The sequence below is a fragment of the Primulina eburnea genome, chromosome 5 (genome assembly GCF_022965805.1).
Source record: "Primulina eburnea isolate SZY01 chromosome 5, ASM2296580v1, whole genome shotgun sequence".
Lineage (NCBI taxonomy): Eukaryota > Viridiplantae > Streptophyta > Magnoliopsida > Lamiales > Gesneriaceae > Primulina > Primulina eburnea.
In genome coordinates, this window is record NC_133105.1 from 8,276,394 (window position 1) to 8,298,044 (window position 21,651).

At 33.0% G+C, this 21,651-nt stretch overlaps 1 long non-coding RNA gene and 1 pseudogene across 1 annotated transcript; one reads left to right on the forward strand and one right to left on the reverse strand.

Annotated features, from left to right (window-relative positions):
* Positions 1-3,763: 3,763 nt before the first annotated feature.
* Positions 3,764-4,815, forward strand: LOC140831332 (uncharacterized; annotated as a pseudogene).
* Positions 4,816-11,694: 6,879 nt separating this feature from the next.
* On the reverse strand, positions 11,695-15,083 carry LOC140831719 (uncharacterized). Its single transcript, XR_012117915.1, has 2 exons — positions 14,104-15,083; positions 11,695-12,676 (listed from the first exon to the last, which is right to left on the reverse strand). It is a non-coding gene; the product is annotated as an uncharacterized lncRNA (long non-coding RNA).
* Positions 15,084-21,651: the final 6,568 nt, after the last annotated feature.

Sequence of the window (21,651 nt, forward strand, 5' to 3'; positions counted from 1 at the left end):
AGTCCCCTCACGATTATCCCATTACCCATTACTCATAGAACTTCTCCAGCCCAGGCACTGGAGCTTTTGCCTTCCCTAAGATTAGAACCCAAGACCTCCTGGACTTATATAGATCTTGGCAGCAATCCTGGTACCAGTTGATTTTTGTAATGCACATGGGCTGTTCCCGATTGGGCTTAAGTCCCCTCACGGTTATCCCATTACCTATTACTCATAGAACTTCTCCAGCCCAGGCACTAGAGCTTTTTCCTTCCTCGGGATTAGAACCCAAGACCTCCTGGACTTATATAGATCTTGGCAGCAATTCTGGTACCAGTTGATCTACTAGCTCAACTGGTACCAGGATTGCTTCCAAGATCTATATAATTACAGGAGGTCTTGGGTTCTAATCCTGGGGAAGGCAAAAGCTCCATTGCCTGGGCTGGAGAAGTTCTATGAGTAATGGTAATGGGATAACCGTGAGGGGACTTAAGCCCAATCGGGAACAGCCCATGTGCATTACAAAAAAAGGCTCAACTGGTACCAGGATTGCTGTCAAGATCTACATAAGTCCAGGAGGTCTTGGGTTCTAATCCTGGGGAAGGCAAAAGCTCCAGTGCCTGGGCTTGAGAAGTTCTATGAGTAATGGGTAATGGGATAACCGTGAGGGGACTTAAGCCCAATCGGAAACAACCCATGTGCATTACAAAAAAAGGCACCTTTTTTTGTAATGCACATGGGCTGTTCCCGATTGGACGCCTTTTTTTGTAATGCAACTGGTACCAGGATTGCTGCCAAGATCTATATAAGTCCAGGAGGTCTTGGGTTCTAATCCTGGGGAAGGCAAAAGCTCCAGTGCCTGGGCTGGAGAAGTTCTATGAGTAATGGGTAATGGGATAACCGTGAGGGGACTTAAGCCCAATCGGGAACAGCCCATGTTCATTACAAAAATCAACTGGTACCAGGATTGCTGTCAAGATCTATATAAGTCCAGGAGGTCTTGGGTTCTAATCCTGGGGAAGGCAAAAGCTCCAGTGCCTGGACTGGAAAAGTTCTATGAGTAATGGGTAATGAGATAACCGTGAGGGGACTTAAGCCCAATCGGGAACAGCCCATGTGCATTACATAATCGGTCGAAAAACTTCTTAATTTGGCCTGAACTCGCTCAAAACTCGGTTGACTCACTTGAAAGTGGGCGTTTCCGATTGGTTGATCCGATCCAAATATTGATTGTTGGGAAACGTTACCCATGGATAGTATTATGTTTGGGTAAAATTAATTGAAAATCGGAGTAGGATTGGTAGGGTAATAGGACAAAATAAAATTCGACATTAGGGTTTCGACGCCAAATCCGTAGATCCGAAATTCCGGTTGCACCCGAGCACGAAATCTGAAATTGTTTAAGGGCTTTTGTTCGTCTCATCGAGACGGTTCTGGAACTGGTCGCCGATCGAAGAAAGAGCACCGGAAGCGGCCGGAATCGGAGGAAATGCGGCGCGCGCTTAGGCCCTGTTTGGCCGGAATTTCCCGATTTTTTTTTTGCAAATCGATTTTTCCCACTCGGATTATGAACCTGGCGGCTCTGATACCACTAAAATTTCACGCCCCAAAACTCAGGATTTGACACCGACGTCGTTTAACAATCACACAATTGAAAACAACCAGCCTCGTAGAATAGTATAAATCGAAAACCAGTTTATTAATCATAATTCTCAAAATCAAAGTGTTTACAACTGAAATAAAATAAAATAAAATATGCGGAAACGTCTTACATAAAATTTAGAACACTAATATTCCAAAAAGTAAATCCATTTTCTACCAATCTCGAAAATTAAATAAATCACCATCCCCAAAAAAAAATTGCTCAGATTCTTCTTCCTCTGCCTGTTCTTCGGATTTATCCGAGGAAGGGTGTAAGTGGTGAGTATTTTGGGAATACTCAGCAAGTGGGGGATATCGAACACAACATAATAATTTTACAACATTTTCGAAAATAACACATATTTACAGCATACTTTTCATAATCGTAACATCATATTCATACCATTGTAACGCTGCGATTTTTCACCTTTAACGGTTTACTGACGTCAGTCCCTAAGTTTTAATCCTCTAAGGGAGCGAGGCCATAAAACAGTTCTATCCCACTGTTAAGGGCCATTATGTTGGAATTCCACCCATTTTCAGGGAATCCTCACAATGCCAACGCATAAACGTAACAAGGTTTAAAAAAAAAACGTAAACGGTGTTCGACCGAAGTTTTCTTTAAAAAGAAAACACCTAACCGAAAATTTAAGAATTTCAAATTTTGCCCACTTACCTTAAATTCTTGAAGAAAAAACGTGAAAAAGACTAGAGTTCCTGCAGTGGAATTTCGAAATTCCTATTTCCATGGCTAGACGACGACAGCTCTTCACTGTGCTCGAAAATTCCTATGGAGACTAGAGGGGAGTCTCGAAATTTTGACAGAATTTTGGGTGTAATTTTCGAGTTATAGGCCCTCCTATTTATAGGGGTTGGCTGCTATCGTGATCAAGAGTTATAGTGCATTTGAACTGTGAATCAAATCTAGAATCATGATAGAATCGTGATATGATTCGAAATCTAAATCTAAATCTTTTATCCCACAATTTCGAAAATTATAAAATATGTATTGTTAAATTTCGAATTAAAGGGATTTTATTATCTCATGTCTCGAAATTCTGCACACGATAAATTATCTACATGACTTAGATAACTATGCATCAAATCTTATATTCTGAGATGATAATAATAACGTTAATATCCAAGATTACATCATCAAATTATTAATCTGGTTAGATCACGATTTTACAAAAATCCCGGGTTTTACAATAGTATAAAAAATAATAGTAAATAAGTTCTTCAAGGCCACAGTGTGCATAAACTAGATGAAGAAGACATTGTTGATAGTATTGAAGATGTCCAACTTGAAAATATGAATCAAGAGAATTTGTTTCCCTTAAATTTTGATGATTCGGAGAATTGAGATAAAATTAATACAAATATCGGAGACTTTTTAGTCCAAGACCAAAAAAATTCTTCGATCTCAATTTCGGGCATCGAAAGAGGTCCAAAAAGAGATTATGCAATTATGTTTCCTAAAGATAGTACGGGTAGACATTTGATGTATTACATTATAAGAGGTCACTACCAAATAGATAGAAAATTGATAGGAAATGACTGGTATATTCACTTTCTTTATACAAAATATTTTGCTTCTTGCAAGCTGTTCAAGATGCAAAGTAACATGAATAAAATTCAGTTGGCTAATGATTGATATAAAGATCGTCATAATTTAAGTCGAATACTTGGAAATCATGAAGCGAGTAAGGAGCATATTGATTACTTGACTAAATGGATTGAATTGGAAAAAAAGATTACAAAAAAATAAGATATTAGATGAAATTTTGCAAGTCGAAATTAACGAAGAAGAAGAACATGACTTGAGACTAGAACTATTAAAGAGAATATTTTTTGCGAGAAGACTTGAAAAAAATAATTTTACATTTCGAGGAGATAATGAAAATTTTTATGTTGCGAACAATGATATTGAAATGATTGTTGAACTTGATTCCATAATGCAAGAGCTCATTCGTTATATTCAAGCACGCGAGATTTACTATATATATCTTGGTCCTAAAATTCAAAATGAGTTGACACAGATGTTGGCACATGAAGTGAATATTTCGATTATTACAAAAATTAAAATAGGAAAATATTACTCAATCATAGTAGATTTTACTCCAGATGCGAGTCATGAGGATAAATGTCTCTTGTAACACGTTGTGTGGATAATTAAACAAACTCTTTAGTGATAGAAGAATATTGAATAGAATTTTTGAAGGTGGATGTTACGTCATGGCATAGACTTTTTACCAAACTACTAGATGTTTTGAGAGAATTTGAGTTTAGTACTGATGCTATAAGATATCAAGGGTATGACAGTGGAACAAACATGAAAGAGAAACACAATAGTGTACAAAAAAGGTTACTAGAGATAAGTCTCAGAGTTTTTGCGTGGATGTCACAGTCCTAATTCGGCGTTATATGTTATGGATAATTGTTGTCCTAGAGTTGTGTCATTTTTTTTTTTTGAGTAATACAACATATTTATACGTTGTTCTCTTCTTCTGCCAAGCGAAGGAAAATTTTTAAAGATCACTTCGATGGGCTAACACTTAATCTGTAGGATCCAGTGCTTACCGCTTTACTAAAAGCTATAGCTTGTGGTAATAGTGCAACTCAAATCTTTTAAACCTCACAGCAGCTCAAGCACCACGTTTCGATCGCTCTACCAAACAAAGACAATTATTACACTCAACAATCTCCCTCCCAATAATTGCACTCTTTGCAATCAATGGGAATCGAACCCGTGACCTTGGCTCTGATACCAATTGTAGAACTGAGTGCTTATCGTTTTACCAAAAGCTATAGCTGGTGGTAATGCTGCAACTAAAATCTTTTAAACTGCATAGCAGCTCAAGCACCATGGTTCGATCGCTCTACCAAATAAGGACAATTATTGCACCCAACATAATCCATTGTTACAAATTACACGTTGGGAAAGTTGTGTTGAAAGTGTGAAACCTATTAAAGAACAAACTTCAAAGATACATGATACTTTAATTAACTTGGCCGATATAAGTAAAGATCTTAAAGTAAAGAGTGACACTGAATCCTTAGAAACATATAAACTTGGGAACTTAGTTGATTGGGATGATAATTTGGTACAAATTATTGGATGCAATAAACATTGTAAGTAAAGTTCTTCAGGCTGAAAACATAGATATTTGCGTCGCCTTCAAGCAGCTAAAATGACTTATTATGAGTTTGGAAGACTATAGAGAATCCGTGTTTGATAAAACTATGATTGAATATAAACGAATTGCAGATGATATGGTAGTTGAAGTTTCATTTAAAGAAAAACGTAATATTCAAAGAAAGAATCATTTTGATGAAAACGGTGGTGAGGAGATAACACAATCAGCTGAAGAATCTTTCAGGGTTAATTATTTTTTCCTTTTGTTGATCAAGCTATTTCTTCGCTACCGACGTGGTTTGAAATTTTTTTAAAAATACGAAGAAACTTTTGGGTTTCTGTTTAGTTTTGAGAAGTTAAAGTGTGCTGAAGATAATAGTTTATTGATATCTTTTGAAAATCTTGAAAAAGATTTGAGACACAATGACAACCCTGATATTGATGGGCATGATTTATTTATGGAATTGACGATCATGAAGTGCAATTTACCAACCTAAGAAAAAAGAGCAATTGATGTAACATTAAAAATACAAAGGAAATTATGTCTAGAAAAATGAAAACATGAACGATGAAATTGTAGTATTTAGATTTTCATAAAAAATGTAAAGTTTAAACAATATATATGTCAAATAAAAATAATAATAAATCCCCTTATTACAAGGTGCTGGTTTTTCAAATTAGAAAATTTTCAGAATTATCATGGTATTTTCCGAGTAATAAGGATGAAAATTAAATAACGTACCATAGGAAACCACTACAAGATGTAGTGCCTTAGAAAAAAATGGTAAAAATAATCCTTAATTCAGGTTAAATATGCATCTATATATACTAAAATTATTTTTATATTAAGTGATTTTTGTGCAAAAAATTCTAGAGACGATATAATTTTTTTAATAAAAAAAATCGAGACAATTTTATAATTAGTTAAAATAATGAGCTTAACTAATTTTAAAATATGTTCTAAAACTATTAAATATCATAAATGATACAGTCGTTTGAACTTTGACAAATTTCTCGCAGTTGAATTATATTTCTTAGTAAATTATTTGCATAAAAAGTCAGAATCGTGTGATTCCCCATTAATGAGCTAATCACGTAGAATTACCGTTATATATGCATAACCACACGCTACTGTGTATATGAATGGAAATTAGTAAGAAAATACATTATTCAACAAATTGAATATCAAACGACTAATTTAACCCTCGAGCCATGCACCTTCTCATCTATAAAATGCCCTAATCCGCAACGCAGAGCTAAAAAGGATTATTAGTCGATCGACAATGTCATCTTCCTATCAATATTCTAGCGGCAAGCCGGGCACGGATTCACTGGCGAGCCCTTTTTCAACTACTTATGCTGCTCCTCCGACAAAAAATAATGGAGGTGCGGCAACTCGAGTGTGGGAAGGTAACAAAGCCACGACCACAAGAACATCTTCGTCATCGACTCAAGGCCGGTCCTCTTCAGGAGGCGCAGCAAGTTTCCTTTGGGGAACTCGTTAGCAGACTTCTAGCTAGCTGTGTATATATGTAGAATATGTACAAGATATGGAACCGCTCAAGGCCTCTGTCTATATATATTATGTAATTACATGTGTGTTTGTGTGTGTGTATATATACGTGCTTGTTATTATGTATTAAATATTGGTTATTAGTTATTCATGTGAATTTTTATTAAGACTCTTCCATTTTCGTTAGTTTCATTAATCTTTTTTTCGTTCAATGTTGTTGTGTGTTGTGTATTAAGACATTATTTAGCTATTAGAAATATAATGAACAACAAATAGATATTAAGTACAAATTGTTTCAGATATGACACTAATATATAATTTTTTTGTGTATTCGAACATGTATCACAAGTATTAGTATCAATGAGATGTATTTTTTGGATGAAAACCTGTATAAAATATGGTATTAATATTCGAGTACAAAATATTTTAGATATGATACTAATATATGATATTTGATTAACCAAACATGTATAACAATTGCTGATATAATATAGTTGTTCTAATTATATATTCAAAACTTTATCTTTTGTATAATCTAAAACATGTAGTCGTCAAATATCATATATTAGTTCTAGATTTTTAATTTTTTTTTTTTTATCGAATTTCATCCAAATAAATACATGTGAGCTTAGGAAATAATAAATTTTTTTTTGGAAATATGAATCAAACAGTACTGCAAAAAAAAAAAAATTGGTGGACCAAACACAGATAGTAAATTTTGAATATCTCCAGTAAAATGGCGCAGCCCCATTAGTGGCATATTAATTCCAAGTAATATAGGAAGTTTAATTAAATTACGCAAGATAGAATCACACACACTGTACACTTTGTAAATATTTTATGTAAAAAAACATTTTCCCTCCACGTATTTTGTATATTTAAAGTTTTGATTTTGACTCTGTTCTCCATTAATATCGAGGATCTGTTATATATACTAGCTACTCTGCACACGCGGTGCGTGTGTGTACAATTTTTTTTTATAATTATTTATGGACTAAAATGAAATTTGACAAATTATCGAGGTACTAAAGTGCTATTTGAATAATTGTAATAAAAAAAATAAAAACAAAAATGTTTTTTGAAATTTAAAAAAAAAAACAAAAATGTAATTTTGATATCAAATAGGGGTAAAATAGGGAAACCAAAAAACAGACCAAAGACACCAAAAACAGTTATTCTAATATGCTTAAACTTAATAAATAGTAAAAGATATATATATATATATATATATATATATATATATATATATATATATATATATATATATATATATATATATTCGGAGTAATAACGAGGAAGATGAAATACATACATCCGCACGCAATAGAGAATCAGTGAACGCATGACACAATGCCACAAACATGCACACACACACACACGTATGTGTGTTTGTGAGTGTATATATTTGTGCGTGTGTGAGATACCGAATGGAAATCAGTGAGAAAAAGACATTATCCAACAACTGAATCACTAAACAAGTCGAATAACTCAGTTAACCAATATCATGTAAATCCACATGCAATATATATATAACCACACACATATATCTGTGTATATATGTGTAGGTACTTGTTCATTTGAAAGGCCAACGTACACATAAAATAGAAAAATTTATATAAAAATTAATACAATAGAAATCAAAACATATCAATTTTTTAACTGTTATTTTTTTTTTATATAGAATTGTGGTACATACATATACATATTTTTTTTCTTAGAACAACTTTTAAAATCTTTTATAAACTTTTTTAAAAAATACTTTATTTGGACAAGTACTTATAAAATGTTTTAGAATTTGGTTTAAGAATAAATATGCGTTTGGAAAACTATTCTATAAAAATGTTTTAGAGTTGAGAAGATGTCTGGTTTGTAATGATGACAATGAACTATTTCGATCTCGGACTCTTTCTGGGGCCATATCTTGTAAACGGACTCCCTCTAGGACATTCTCTCTAATGGACTTTCTCATGCGTTGTCATTAATAATATCTCACCCTTGAAAACGGTGTCTTTCGTCTTTTTCAACACTCGAACTCAGAATCAAGCTTAAATATCTAGATTCCTAAAATGTTAGTATCAATTAGGCTAGTCCAAACTAATTAGGGTGGGAAAAATATCAAATTTTCGGTATACCGAGGTTATCGTAGCGAAAAATACCGAATTTATTGAAAGTTTTGGTACGATATAGTACCGATACCGAAATACGGTACGGTAACGGTATGTAATTTGAAATTTTTTGTATATACCGAAATACCAAAATAATATATAAAATTTAAAAATAAAATATTTTTAAATAATAAAATTAATTTTTTTAAAAAAATAAGGTGTTTTTTGTATAAAACAATATATTTATATATACCGTATCAAAATAAAGAATTTAACTTCTGTTTGGACTCATCGTGTTGGAATAGTCCAAATCAATGTTTATTGAAGCAACTCGACTCATAGTTGAGATTTAAACTCTTTAGAAGTCTTATTTCTGTAGCCTAACCTTATAGCTAGCTAGAGGACTGGATGTTGGGCCTCGACTCGTTAAAAAGCAGACATACTTCAGAAATCACAGGACCTCAAACATTGTTGCGAAGATAGGGGAAGAAGAAGTCGCACATGTTGCGGTTGAAGTTTATTGGTGTTCATTGATGTCTTGGATCTCCATACACAAGCTGCGGTTGGTGTTTCTGTAACCTTCATTAGCGGATTCGTTCGGTTGGTGTTTATCGTCTTGATGGATTTTTTTCGTGCATATCTTTTTTGGTCTCTTTGACTGTCTTGAGGGATTTGTTTAGTATTGAAATTACAAGAGAATGAATTATATATATAAATATATATATATATTCGGTATAACGGTATTTTACCGATATCGTACCGAAGCTTCAGCATACGGTAACAGTATCATTTTTCTCATACCAGTATTTTCAATACGGTATACGGTATCTGAAATTTCTGTACGATATACCGGACCGACCACCTCTAGTCCAAACACAACTTGTGTAATACTCTTGATTGAATTAATATAGGCTCTAGCCCTATCAGTTAGTTGATTATAATTATACAAGATATTTTTAAGATAATGTTGCTAAATTGGGCCTATATTTATAGCCCAGAACTGAGCAATAACTGACTATTGATAATTCATTTAATGGGCTTAGCATTTCATTTTTTCTTTTTTTAAAGATCATTTGAAATCGACTGCCCGAGTCCGCTCGCACTAGGACCGACGAGTCGATCATTGCACAAATTTTTTTATGCAAACATTTTTCTACAAATTTAGGTCCCCACCCCTTTCATATTTTTCATACAATTTTCTCTCAGTTTCTAATTCTCAATTGTTTCTTGATTATCAAAATATCAAGTCTTGATTATTGTATTGTCACTTGTTCTATTTTCATAATTATTTCAATTTCATATTTATACAAATGGCCGGACCAAGATCAAGTCATAGGGGTGGCAAAGGAAAGGGAAAAGACATCATGCCACCTGAGTTCGAGCATCACGATTTTCCTTCATTCAATGTCGAAGACTATGATCTTGATTTTTCCGACGAGGAACATCAAGAGCGTGAACAAAAGGATCAACAAACACGTCATCATCAAACTCAAGAAAGTATGAACAAGCCGATGACGCCTAAAAGTACAACTCGAGCGGTGTCCTGCCCGACATCCGATATCACCAAACATTTCAAAAAAGTGACACTTTTCTCCGGTGATATGCAAGCCAAATGCAAATATCGTTCGAGTGTTTATAAATTTCAACAAGAATGTGGTTATGGAACTTTGACGCGGCATGTGGAGAAAAATCATCTGGTTGAAATTGATATTGATCATTCTCAAACTCGTGATATATATTGGAATTCAATATATAAATTGTAATTATCGTTTTTTCAATATAAATATTTATTATGTGTATTTTTCTTCAACATGTTCAAGCTCATGATTTTTTTTCCATATCAATGGAATATATGAACTAGTATTCGTGAAATTTTAATTTTTTTTAATGATTCTACTAAACAATTATCCGATTTCTATTATCATACTTCTCATTCACTTTTAGCACATTGTTGCAACATTGCATGTATTTTTCGTGAACATATTAAATATAATGATAATGTTTTAGTTCAATGTATTTATGTCATTAAAGAAAAATGATAATAAAAATATTTTTTTTTACAAATTCTTGAAATATTTTTATTTCTTTTTCTTATATCCTAAACTTAAATTAGATGGTTTACAAGAAATATTAACATTATATTATGAATCTTTAGACTTGATTACGTAAATGGTTCCTAATATATAATTGATTTTGTTTAATATTAAAACTCATTTATATGATATTTATAATGAATATAACACCATATATGTTGAACAAATTGTTCGACATGAAACACAATTCACTATGTTAGTATTATTACTTCTAAGCTTACTAAAACACAATTTTTATTAAGATAAATGACGAAACATCAACGAGGATTCTCAAGTTTTCGTCAGTAACTTATTTTAACACTACTTTTGATTTTAGTGATGCAGATGAGAAAACTTTCGATATTTTTGCAATGGTGGTCGTAAAAAAGAAAATTATATCCAATTTTTTTTATAATGACAAAAGAAATTATAGCTTGCCCTGTTTCATCGGGTGCAATGGAGTAAGATTTTATTATTGGTGGAAATATATTGGATGAGAGACGTTCTAGCTCAAGACGAAAAATTTGGAAGCCCAATGTTTGCTCAATGACTAGTAAAAAGCCGCTAGCCGAACACAACATATTAAAGGTGATGAAGAAGACGGAGAAGAAATCGAGAGAACATCCAGAAAAATGATTAGAGAAAATGCGAGTGAATGAGATTGAACATAATGAAATTTAATATTTTTTTTTATAATATCTTGACAGTTGAAAGGTAATAGAATTTTTATTTAATAAACATGGTAATTTTTTTTTAAGAAAATGAAATATTTGATAGAGTTTTTATAAATTTAATTGTTCAAGCCTTATTTTTCTTTAAATTAATTTATTTTATTCTCTAAATATTATTTTTTAAAATTTTTAGAAAAAACTAAAAAAAATCAAACAGGACCCAAAACCAACAGTTATTCGAACCCGGACCTAGGCCGTAACTGCCCACGAGTAGGCCGGTTAAGGTTCTGGATTTTCTCGACTCGGACCCGAACCCGGCCTGTGTCCAGGTCTACCCTTGACAGTAGTTATTTTCGTCGTTCCTAATACTCAAAGTCAAGACTTTCAAGATAAATCCATATATTCTTCGAGTGTAACTATCAATTGAGCCGTAATAATAAATCTTTAATAATCATAATAAATCCCAATCATGAAATAAAAGGTGTGAAAGCCCGAAAATCCTCGCTTTAAAAATTTGCGGAAAATTAAAAATTTTCTTTTTAAAGAACTTAAATGGCCTCATTCATAAAATCACTGATGAATCAAGTTCAATGTTTAAAATTTAAAACAGCGGAAGAAAATAAAGTTTGTCAACAAGTACAATTTAAAAATATCTAACGAATGATAAAATAGTTTGCGGAATAATAACAACTGCTGCGCTGAGGTCCTCGGGTGCCACTACTGCCGACCCAAGCTGGCTCACTGGTCCCCGTCCTCTACCCTGACCTCATCAGTACCTACAACAATCAAGTCTAGTGAGCCTAAAGACTCAGCATGCATATATCGCAGGTAACGAGTAAAATCTGAGGTAAAATATGCATGGGATAAAATATCATGTCATGAGTCATGCTGAAAATAATTTGTACTGATGCTGAAAATAATCTGTACTGATACTGAAAATAATCTATACTCATGCTGAAAATAATCTGTACTGATGCTGAAAATAATTTGTACTGCTATTGAAAATAATCTGTATTGAGCAATTATAATACGTGCATAACTGAACTGATAATCACGGTAAAAACATTTGCTCCTTGGAGCCCTTTACTGAAATAACTGGTAAAATTTTCTGTTGAGATTATGTTTTACGCCTGTGGCCATTGCACTAAGCTGAACTGATCGGTAACTGACTACCGGGGAGCCTGAAACTGAGCTGGTGATCACTGAAGACCCGATGGTACCATCCGGAACTGATAGGTCACTGGCGACCTGATGATACCAATCTGAACTGAGCGGTCACTGGCGACCGTATAAATAATGCTCCCACATAGTGAATGCACCACAAGCCATATCGCATAAATCTCAAAAATGAATATTTTCTATGCACGTAATATAATTAACCAACATAATTAAATATGAACAATTAAAATCATGTACTTGCGATATTTAAAAATACCTATATGACTTGATTGAGGTTTAGAAAAAGTATATACATGCCTTGGTTTGTTTTGACAGAAAACAAACGAAATAACGACGCGGCTCGGCGGAGACGGGGTGCTCTTCTCTTCCTCACTTAATTCCTTTAAATTAAGCATGCACTATAATTATTATAATAGCGTAAAAATCGTAAACGTGATGCATGAACATTTAAAAATATTTTGATTCGTGCTAGGGCGCTGCTAGGACTAAAATCTCACCCCGGGTGCAAATTGACAATTTTGCCCCTAGAACCTGAAAATTATCGTTTCACCCCTAGACGTAGAATTTCACGTTTATGACCTTTTATTAATTCCATTGACTCTAAAATGTCCCAAATAATTATTTAAGCCTACATGAATTTTCTCATATTTATATTTGGCTTAAATCGATGACTTTTACATTAATCTCTAAATACAACATATTAATGCATTTTAAATCCCGAATTAAACCAAACCTTAGCATAAAATTCCCAAATTAAAAACTTAGTCTTCTAATAATTATTTGAGCTTAAATATAATTTCCCATAATTTTATTAAGCTTAAATCTAGGCGTTTCAATTAATTCTTTAATTAGCGTTTCGTGCGGCGATTAAATCCCGAATAATTCCAAAACTCATTATTTTGATCCAAAACTTACCAAACTCCTAAAATTGTCCCAAAACATATTTAAAAGTATTCCTAGACGTAAACTCGAGCCCATTTCATAACTTAACCGAATTGTTTTAAAATTTGACCGGTGTCTCGGTTTTAACCCGAATCGAACCGAAACTTCCCCAAATTTTACCAAACTTAAAACATGACTTAACAACACCATACCAGACTTAAACCCACTCAATTAGAACCCATTTGAACCCTTAAAATCTCGCTGGTATGCTGCTGGATTTTCAGAACATACACAACTCAAACTCTAGTTCATGTACCTCCCTTAGTTTCGTTCCTAGCCTTCACCCAACGGCCCAGCCCCTAACCAACCACACTTAGACCACCCTAGGCTCCACTGGACTTGCTGAACCCACGGCTGCACCTCCATGCAAGCCGCAGCCCCTTACAACTCACTATTCTCCCCAAACGTCCAAACCGAAGCTAAACTTCTACCATTTCGATCCACAGCGCCTTGGATGGTTCCAGCAAGAGCCGAGCCCTTCCAAGCCTCGTATCAGACCCACCAGGGTCTGATCTAAGGCTCGTCTAAGCCCCTGCTCAGCTGGTTGCACCCAGCACGATAGAACCCAAAGATCGAGCCAACCTATTGAAACCTTGCTCTTGGTCTCTCACCCTACACGATCTGCCCAATGTTTTAAACTCCAAGAAAATTCCTTGACACCCTTTTTCAGCCTTTAACAACCGACAGCAGCAGCCCCTTGCAACATTTTATAAAAATATGAGTAGTGAACAAAAGATGCACGTGTTTGAACAAAAAACCGAGGGATCTCCATAATATGCTTTGGATCGTGAATTCCACAAACAAATAAACATAATACAGCATGTATATAACGTGTATGATGCAGCAATAAAAGTACATGACGTGCCTTGATGATTGAAAAACAAGAACGACGAAGAAATGAGCAACGGGGAAGCGCATGCGGAATTTTCTTCTTTGCAAAAGTGATCACCGAAGCTTGTCTGAAGAAGGAGCTGAAAACCGAGACTTGCAGCTGGGGAATGCTGGAAGAATAAAATAATGGAGTAGAGCATGCCTTATGATAAATAAACGCAAGAGGAATGAAGAAAGGAGCACCGTAGGAATTATTTTCTGTGAGAATAAAGGAAATGGAGACAACCAGCTGCAATTTATTCAAAGAAAATGATGCTGAACCACCTACATAATGAGGGAAGTGAGGGTTTGTCGGATGGTGGAAAGGTAAATGGTGTAGGGTAGGTTAGGTATAGTTTAATTGTAGTTTAGGTTAATTAAAATGTGCACTAATGAGTCTCAATTAAAATAAAAAGGTTTTTAAACCCAATAAACTTAAAAGTAAGCTCATTTAATTCAAACACACTCCTGAAAAATATTTCGTTTTGGAAAGTTCTTGAAAATATTAGCCGAACCCTCAAAAAGTCCTCCGATTTGATAAAATTTACGCACCGTTAAAAATTAAAATCTTGCGGGTAAAAATACCCAATAAATATCAATTCTTGAAAAATACCTTTAAAGCATCTTAAATTAATATTTAAAAACAAATCATGTAATTAAATTAATTTTCCTGAAAATTCTCCGGTCCGGTCCGGTCCTCGTCCGAACGTGAAACGCAACTTAAAAATCTTAATGCACGAACTTTTAGAATTTCATGAACTAAATTCCATCATGCATTAATTATGCATAAATTAAATAAAATAATTAAAAACATAATTTAATGAAATAACATGCTAAATTACCACTTCTTAAATAAGTTTTTATTAACTTATCTCAATACTCCATCTCCAGTCCGGCCTCACTGAAATAACTGAAATGCTAAAAAAATCAACTACTGAAAATGAAGTTAAATTAAATTTAAAAATCTAGAATTATGCATGACTTATACGTAGACTGATTTACGGGTTCTACAAAAGGAGAGCCCATATTTTTAAATTTTTCTAATTAAAGCCCACAAAGAAAATATACTATCTTCCCCTAAATCGGAATTGCCTTTCGAAAACCAAACCAAAATCATTTCGATTCCTAACTCGAATCGAAACTGGAAACAAGAATATGGAATGTGTCTTTCATTTTCATTTGATATATATAGTGTATGTGCGCCCGTGTGTGTGTCTATCTATGTGTTTCTTTTTATTTGATTTGGTGATATATATTTGGATTTCGTACCCTCCAAATCTCCTTTGATTTTGATTTGTACTTTTTTAAATGTTAAAACGGCCTAAGTTTTGCATAGATCAAATCTAGCAAACTTAAACGTGATTCTTCCTAACGGAATGAAATTAATTAATTAGCTAACAACTTCATGTATTTTTAAACCTGATAAAATCCTTTCAAAAATCGATGAGCCGACAATATATATATATATATATATATATATATATATATATATATATATATATATATATTGTCGGCTCATCTACAAATATATATATATATATATATATATATATATATATATATATATATGTATTTGTATTAAGCCCAACAATGTAGAGAAAATAATTTACATGTTTGTTAACCCTATATTAACATAAAAATAAAACTCACTTCGATCGCTGTTTGTGAAAGAGCTCTCTATGTAATCAGACGTCGGTAAGTAACCAACAAACAGACAACAATTAAGGTACAAGTTAAAATATTGTATTTTTTTACATCTTCTGTTCTTCTTAATTTTACGATTAATAGTTGTTCAAGTCTTCCATCATCATGGAATTAAGAATTGGGTTTCTACACCAAATTTAGGAAATTTTTAATTGTTATTCATTATTGTAATTTGTAAATTTTTGGGGGGTTTTTTTATTATTATTTCATTGTTACATCAACGAGCTTGGCTTTTGCAAAATTTTAGGGCCTTTTACATAATTTTATGTGATTATTTAGAACTTACGAATATATATTATTGAATAATATATTTAGGGTCAATCATGAATGTCCAACTCAGCAAATCAGGCATATAGACATATATACTTTCAGTCAAATCAATCAATCATATATCGTATGACACAGATACATGTCGTATGTTACTCAGTCACAACATACCTCAATTCTTCCTCCTCAATTTAATATAGCTATATCCAACATTAGGATTTCAATACAGAAAATCAATCTATATAATCAAAATATTTATTTCAATTAATGAATTCATTTAAATGCAACTCTAATAGTGTATTTAATGTATCAATTCATTCTACGCTATTCAATTTAACATTTACGTTATTAAGATAATTATGTCGCATTATAAGTCCTAATAACATATTTTTATACAATCATTATTATACATATAATCATTTACAATCAAAATTTCAAGTTTTAGGATTGTTCTGGAACTTTGAAAATTCACATAAAATTGAAATCATAATATAATTCAATTTCGATTTTAAAAGTTAGTTTCTCTCGTCGGCTATTCAATAGCATATATTGATTTCGAATTCAAATACATGCTATTCCAGCAATTCAATAAATAAAAGTACTGAATCCAATATAAAATTACTTCAAAAGAACGCTTTCAGCACGAGGATTTCGAATATATAATTTGTTTTGAGTTTCGACAATGTTTCGAGGTAGATTCGAATGATAGAATTTGAATTCCTTTTTTTCCTTCGCAATTTCAGAGAAAATGAAGAAATCCTTATATGAAAACCCATATTTATCGACCTTAAATCTTGTGCAGCTAAGGCGGTAGGCGCGAGTGCATAATATCTTGCGTGGCCGCGCAAATGTTGCTGTACCAAAGGAGTTTTGCAGAGTTTGGCGTGCATGAGCTCGTCTTTCTGGGCAGGTACATGCTTGTTCTGTCAAAACACTATTTTGAACTTTGAATTACAAAAGTTATCAACATGAAAATTGTAGATCTATGTCTTGGCTTTCATTTTCCGTTTATCTCACTCAATTTGAATATCGGACATGAAAGTTTTGCTCATTCTACTAAATTGTGTCGATGTAGGAACGTCAATACGCACGCCACATTTGAGGGTATTTTGTCCCTATCTCCAAATGGATTTCGACAAAACTCAAATCATAAAATTTTACTGCTATGTATTAGCTTTCTATTGAAATTGGTTTAATCTCATTTGAAATAATACTCAGAATATTATGCTATAAAGCGCAATAGATGTCACTTCTCTATTCTAGTTCAGCATATTTTTCAAACATAAATCAATTAATAATACAATCTTTCATTATCACAACATAATCCACTTTCATTGTCAATTATATACTTCGAATACTCAATAATATGACAAATATAATGAATTATTGAGAATAAAAATATGATTTACGATAATACAATGTGAGGTCCTTACAGATGTCGCTGCAGCTTACTCCGATGGCTGGTGGCGAGGCGAGGCTGCTAATGGAGCTGGAGGAAGACGAATGGGAAAAAGGAGGAAGAAGGTTACGGAAAATGCTTGTTCTTTCTCTTCATTTCCCTTTTTTCTTTCCCAAAGTGGTAATCTGTATACTAAAATTTAACTTGAGTCCCATTATCCCGGTTTTGCATTTAATTTGTAATCATGTGTTATTTAAATCTCCGCTTGTATTTTATATCGTATTAACTCTAATATTCTAAAATACATATTTTTAACACATTTTCTAAATTTATTTGGTATAATTAATCAACACAATAATTATTTTAACTATATCAAATTACTGGATAATTAATTACAATACCTTGCATTTTAAAATTAAATTCATGTCATGTACATATCTCTTGCTATCTCTTACTTACTTATTATCCATTACCAAGTGTTTCATTCCTAAAAAAGATAGCTTTTGATTTATAGTTTGTCAACTTCTCTTTCAATAATCGAAGCCCATTTCTCGCTCTTTGGCAATTATACTCCAATCAACCCGTGATTAAAAGCCGTGATTAAAAGCTAAAATTCATAATCTTCCCTCAACATCATGGAAAATAGACTAATTCATAATCTCACTCCCAAAAGTATATTCCAAACCACCCACGCCATCACTCGAGTATGGAGCAGATAAAGCAGACGATAGAGACCGTTTGTTGTGTGTTTGTCGGGTAAATTAGTAGGACACTTCCTTCCAATTATTTATTTATCTATTTATTTTGATAGATTTGTGCAATGATTTTGCATTTAATAGTTGAATAGTTCGATGACTTACTGCTTAGGTTTTACATTTTTTTGTACTCAGGTTAGTTTGAAATTTATGCTTTTAACATTTACGGATTGTAGGAAATTTAGTAGTTATTCGTATAAAACAATGAATATATTATAGGAAAAAACTTGTGTGAGACGGTCTCACGGGTCGTATTTTGTGAGACGGATCTTTATTTGGGTCATCCATGAAAAATATTACTTTTTATGCTAAGAGTATTACTTTTTATTGTGAATATTGGTAGAGTTGATCCGTCTCACAGATTAAAATCCGTGAGACGATTTCACATGAGACTCACTCTATATTATATTGATTGTTAAACTACTTTTTTTAAAAAAAAAAAATATGAAATGAAGTAATTTCGTAATTGATTATGATTATTTTTATTGAAACAACACATAATATGATGTATCATATTACATGTAATGCGTATAATATTAATGATCAGATAAGGACAAACAAAATTCAATTTCATAGGAATAACCTGTTACGACAAAAAGTAAATTACAAAAATAAGAAAAAGGCAAAAAAAAAAAAGATGATAAGGAAAAGGAAAAGGACAAGGAAGGTGGACAAGCCTTGTGGAAAAAGGGCTTTTTTTGTCATGCACATCAGATTTCCTTTCCCTCTTTGCCGTTGAACTTGGTCATCATGAATATAAAGAATAAAATCCAATAACCCGAGCCCCAAGGCTTGGCAACTTATAAAAAGGGCACATTGATCCGTCCGCGTCTATCAAAATAAACATGGCTAGTAATCCTCCTACTCCTCCATCACAAAACTTCAGCGGCAAGCCGCGCACTGACTCACTGGTCAGCGGCTTTGCAGCTACAAATCCTACTACTACTGCTACTCATATTCCCACAAATGTTAATGGAGGCGCTGCCACTCTTGTGTTTGGAAATAATGAAGTGAATGCAAGACCGACACCTCCATCATCGACTCGTGGGCGGCACCCTGCCGGTGGCGCAGCAAGCGTCCTTCCCTAAACTCATCACTTGCAACTAGTTTCATGACCTATCTAATCTATGTTGTCACGAGTTACAAGTATAATAAATGTGGCATGTGTCTTTTCATTTTCATTTGACACAGTGTGTGTGTGTGTGTTTCTTTTTACTTGATTTGGTGATATATATATTTGGATTTCGTACTATACGTATCCTCCAAATCTCCATTGATTTTGATTTGAATTTTTTTTAAATGTCAAAACGACCTAAGTTATGCATAGATCAAATCTAGCAAACTTAAACGTGATTCTTCCTAATGGGATGAAATTTAAAAATTAGCTGACAACTTTATGTATTTTTAAACCTGATAAAATCCCTTTAAAAATCGACGAGCTGACATCTTCATGTGTGTAATATCTCTAAATTTAATTACTGATTTAATGAATTCTCTGTTGACTTGGATAATTATGAGATATTACAAGAATTAATACTATTAGAAATTGTTACATTAAACGTGTTTTGACAAAGTTTAAATTATTAAATTGGAGAAACTAGATAATTTATGATTAAAAGAGGGAGATAAATTGGCATTTTTAAAACACAATTAATGAATGTGAGAAATAATTTACAGTCATGGTACAAAGTGGTATTGGAAACATAATGTGAGGGAGGTGCCCTATTTTTTTTTCCCAAAGTGTGAAGTTGTATACTAAAAATTAACTCGAGCCCAATTATCTCGGTTTTGTATTTAATTTGTACTCGTGTGAGATTTAAATATTCGCTTATATTTTATATAACTGGAACTCCGATATTCTAAAATACATATTTTAAACATATTTTCTAAATTTATTTGGTATAAGCGTCAAAAAAAAAATATTTGGTATAATTAATAATTTAAATTAATCAACTCAATAATTATTTTAATTATACCCAATTAACGGATAATTAATGGGTTCTTGAGTTTAATTATACCATCTTTCAGCTGCCAACATTTAGGAGAAGAACCCGTCACATTTAAAAAGATAATTTATGATTAAAAGAGGGAGTTAAATTGGCATTTAACCTTATCTTAAATTTATACTAGTGAATCAAGCACACACAATTAATGAATGTGAGAAATAATTAAAAGTCATGGTACAAAGTGGTGTTGGAGACCTAATGTGAGGGAGGGGTCCAATTTTTTATTTTATTTTTATCTTTTTTTATTTTTACATTAGCAGTTTAATATTTCAATTAATTTTCGTAAAATAAAGGTCACTTTCCTCACCGTTCGTCAAAGAGCTCTCACTTTAGACAGACCTAAATAAGACAGTAACCAACAAACAGACAACAACTAAGGTACAAGTTAAAATATTATATTTTTTTACATCTTCTATTCTTCTTAATAGTTGCTCTTGAAAAACTAAAATTCTTTTGATCTTGTTCAAGTCTTCCATCATCAAGGAATTAAGAATTGGGTTTCTACACCAAATTTGGGAAATAGATTTATGATATCCGGGTAGATCGGGTGAGTTGGATCGGGACAATCCATTGGATATGATAAGAGTTGTGTTTGAGGAAAATGAGCAAGGGATATGACTTCAACTGTAACCTGCGAACAAGGAAATGAACTGGTGAATTGGCGTCGGAGGGATGTCTGGCGTGGTCACTCCGATGCTTAAGTCAGCAGGTGAAGATGAAGAATAAGGACAATATATGTGAGAATATATGTGAATACTCGAAGATACAAAATTCCCGAATCATTTAAATGAGATGCATACTTGCTATTTATATGAGAAAATCTCATGATTACCTTGTTTTCAGTGTCTGTCTGCTAATTATAGTAAGATAGATGTCCATACCCTGCTTCTGATAACTTCTTTGACACGCCAAACCCTTGTAGTTCTGACAGTAATGATTGTCAAGAACAAGGTAACGTATACTGATGCATTCGAGTAAGGTGCGTTTCTTGATGTAACCCGGGTAAAAAGTTCTCGGGAGCTTGCATGAGAGCCCGAGCGTATGGTAGCTCGGGAAGAAGATGTCCTAGGCACTCATCTGCTCGGTTACTGACGAAACCATCCTGGATATTGATTCTGATTTGGGTTACCCAATTTATATCACGAGTCATCCATGACATGAGTTCTTATGGAGGTATCATAGATTATACTCTTTAGGCTTTTATGAAAATAGATTAGAGTAGACATTATTGTAGAATTACTGAATCACGACTACTTAGTACATGAAGTACAGGAAATGACAAATTGGCAATGTGTCCTACGGGCTACTTAGTACAGGAAGTACAGGAAATGACAAATGACAAATGTGCCCGTAGGACACATTGCCAATTATATATATATATATATATATATATATATATATATATATATATA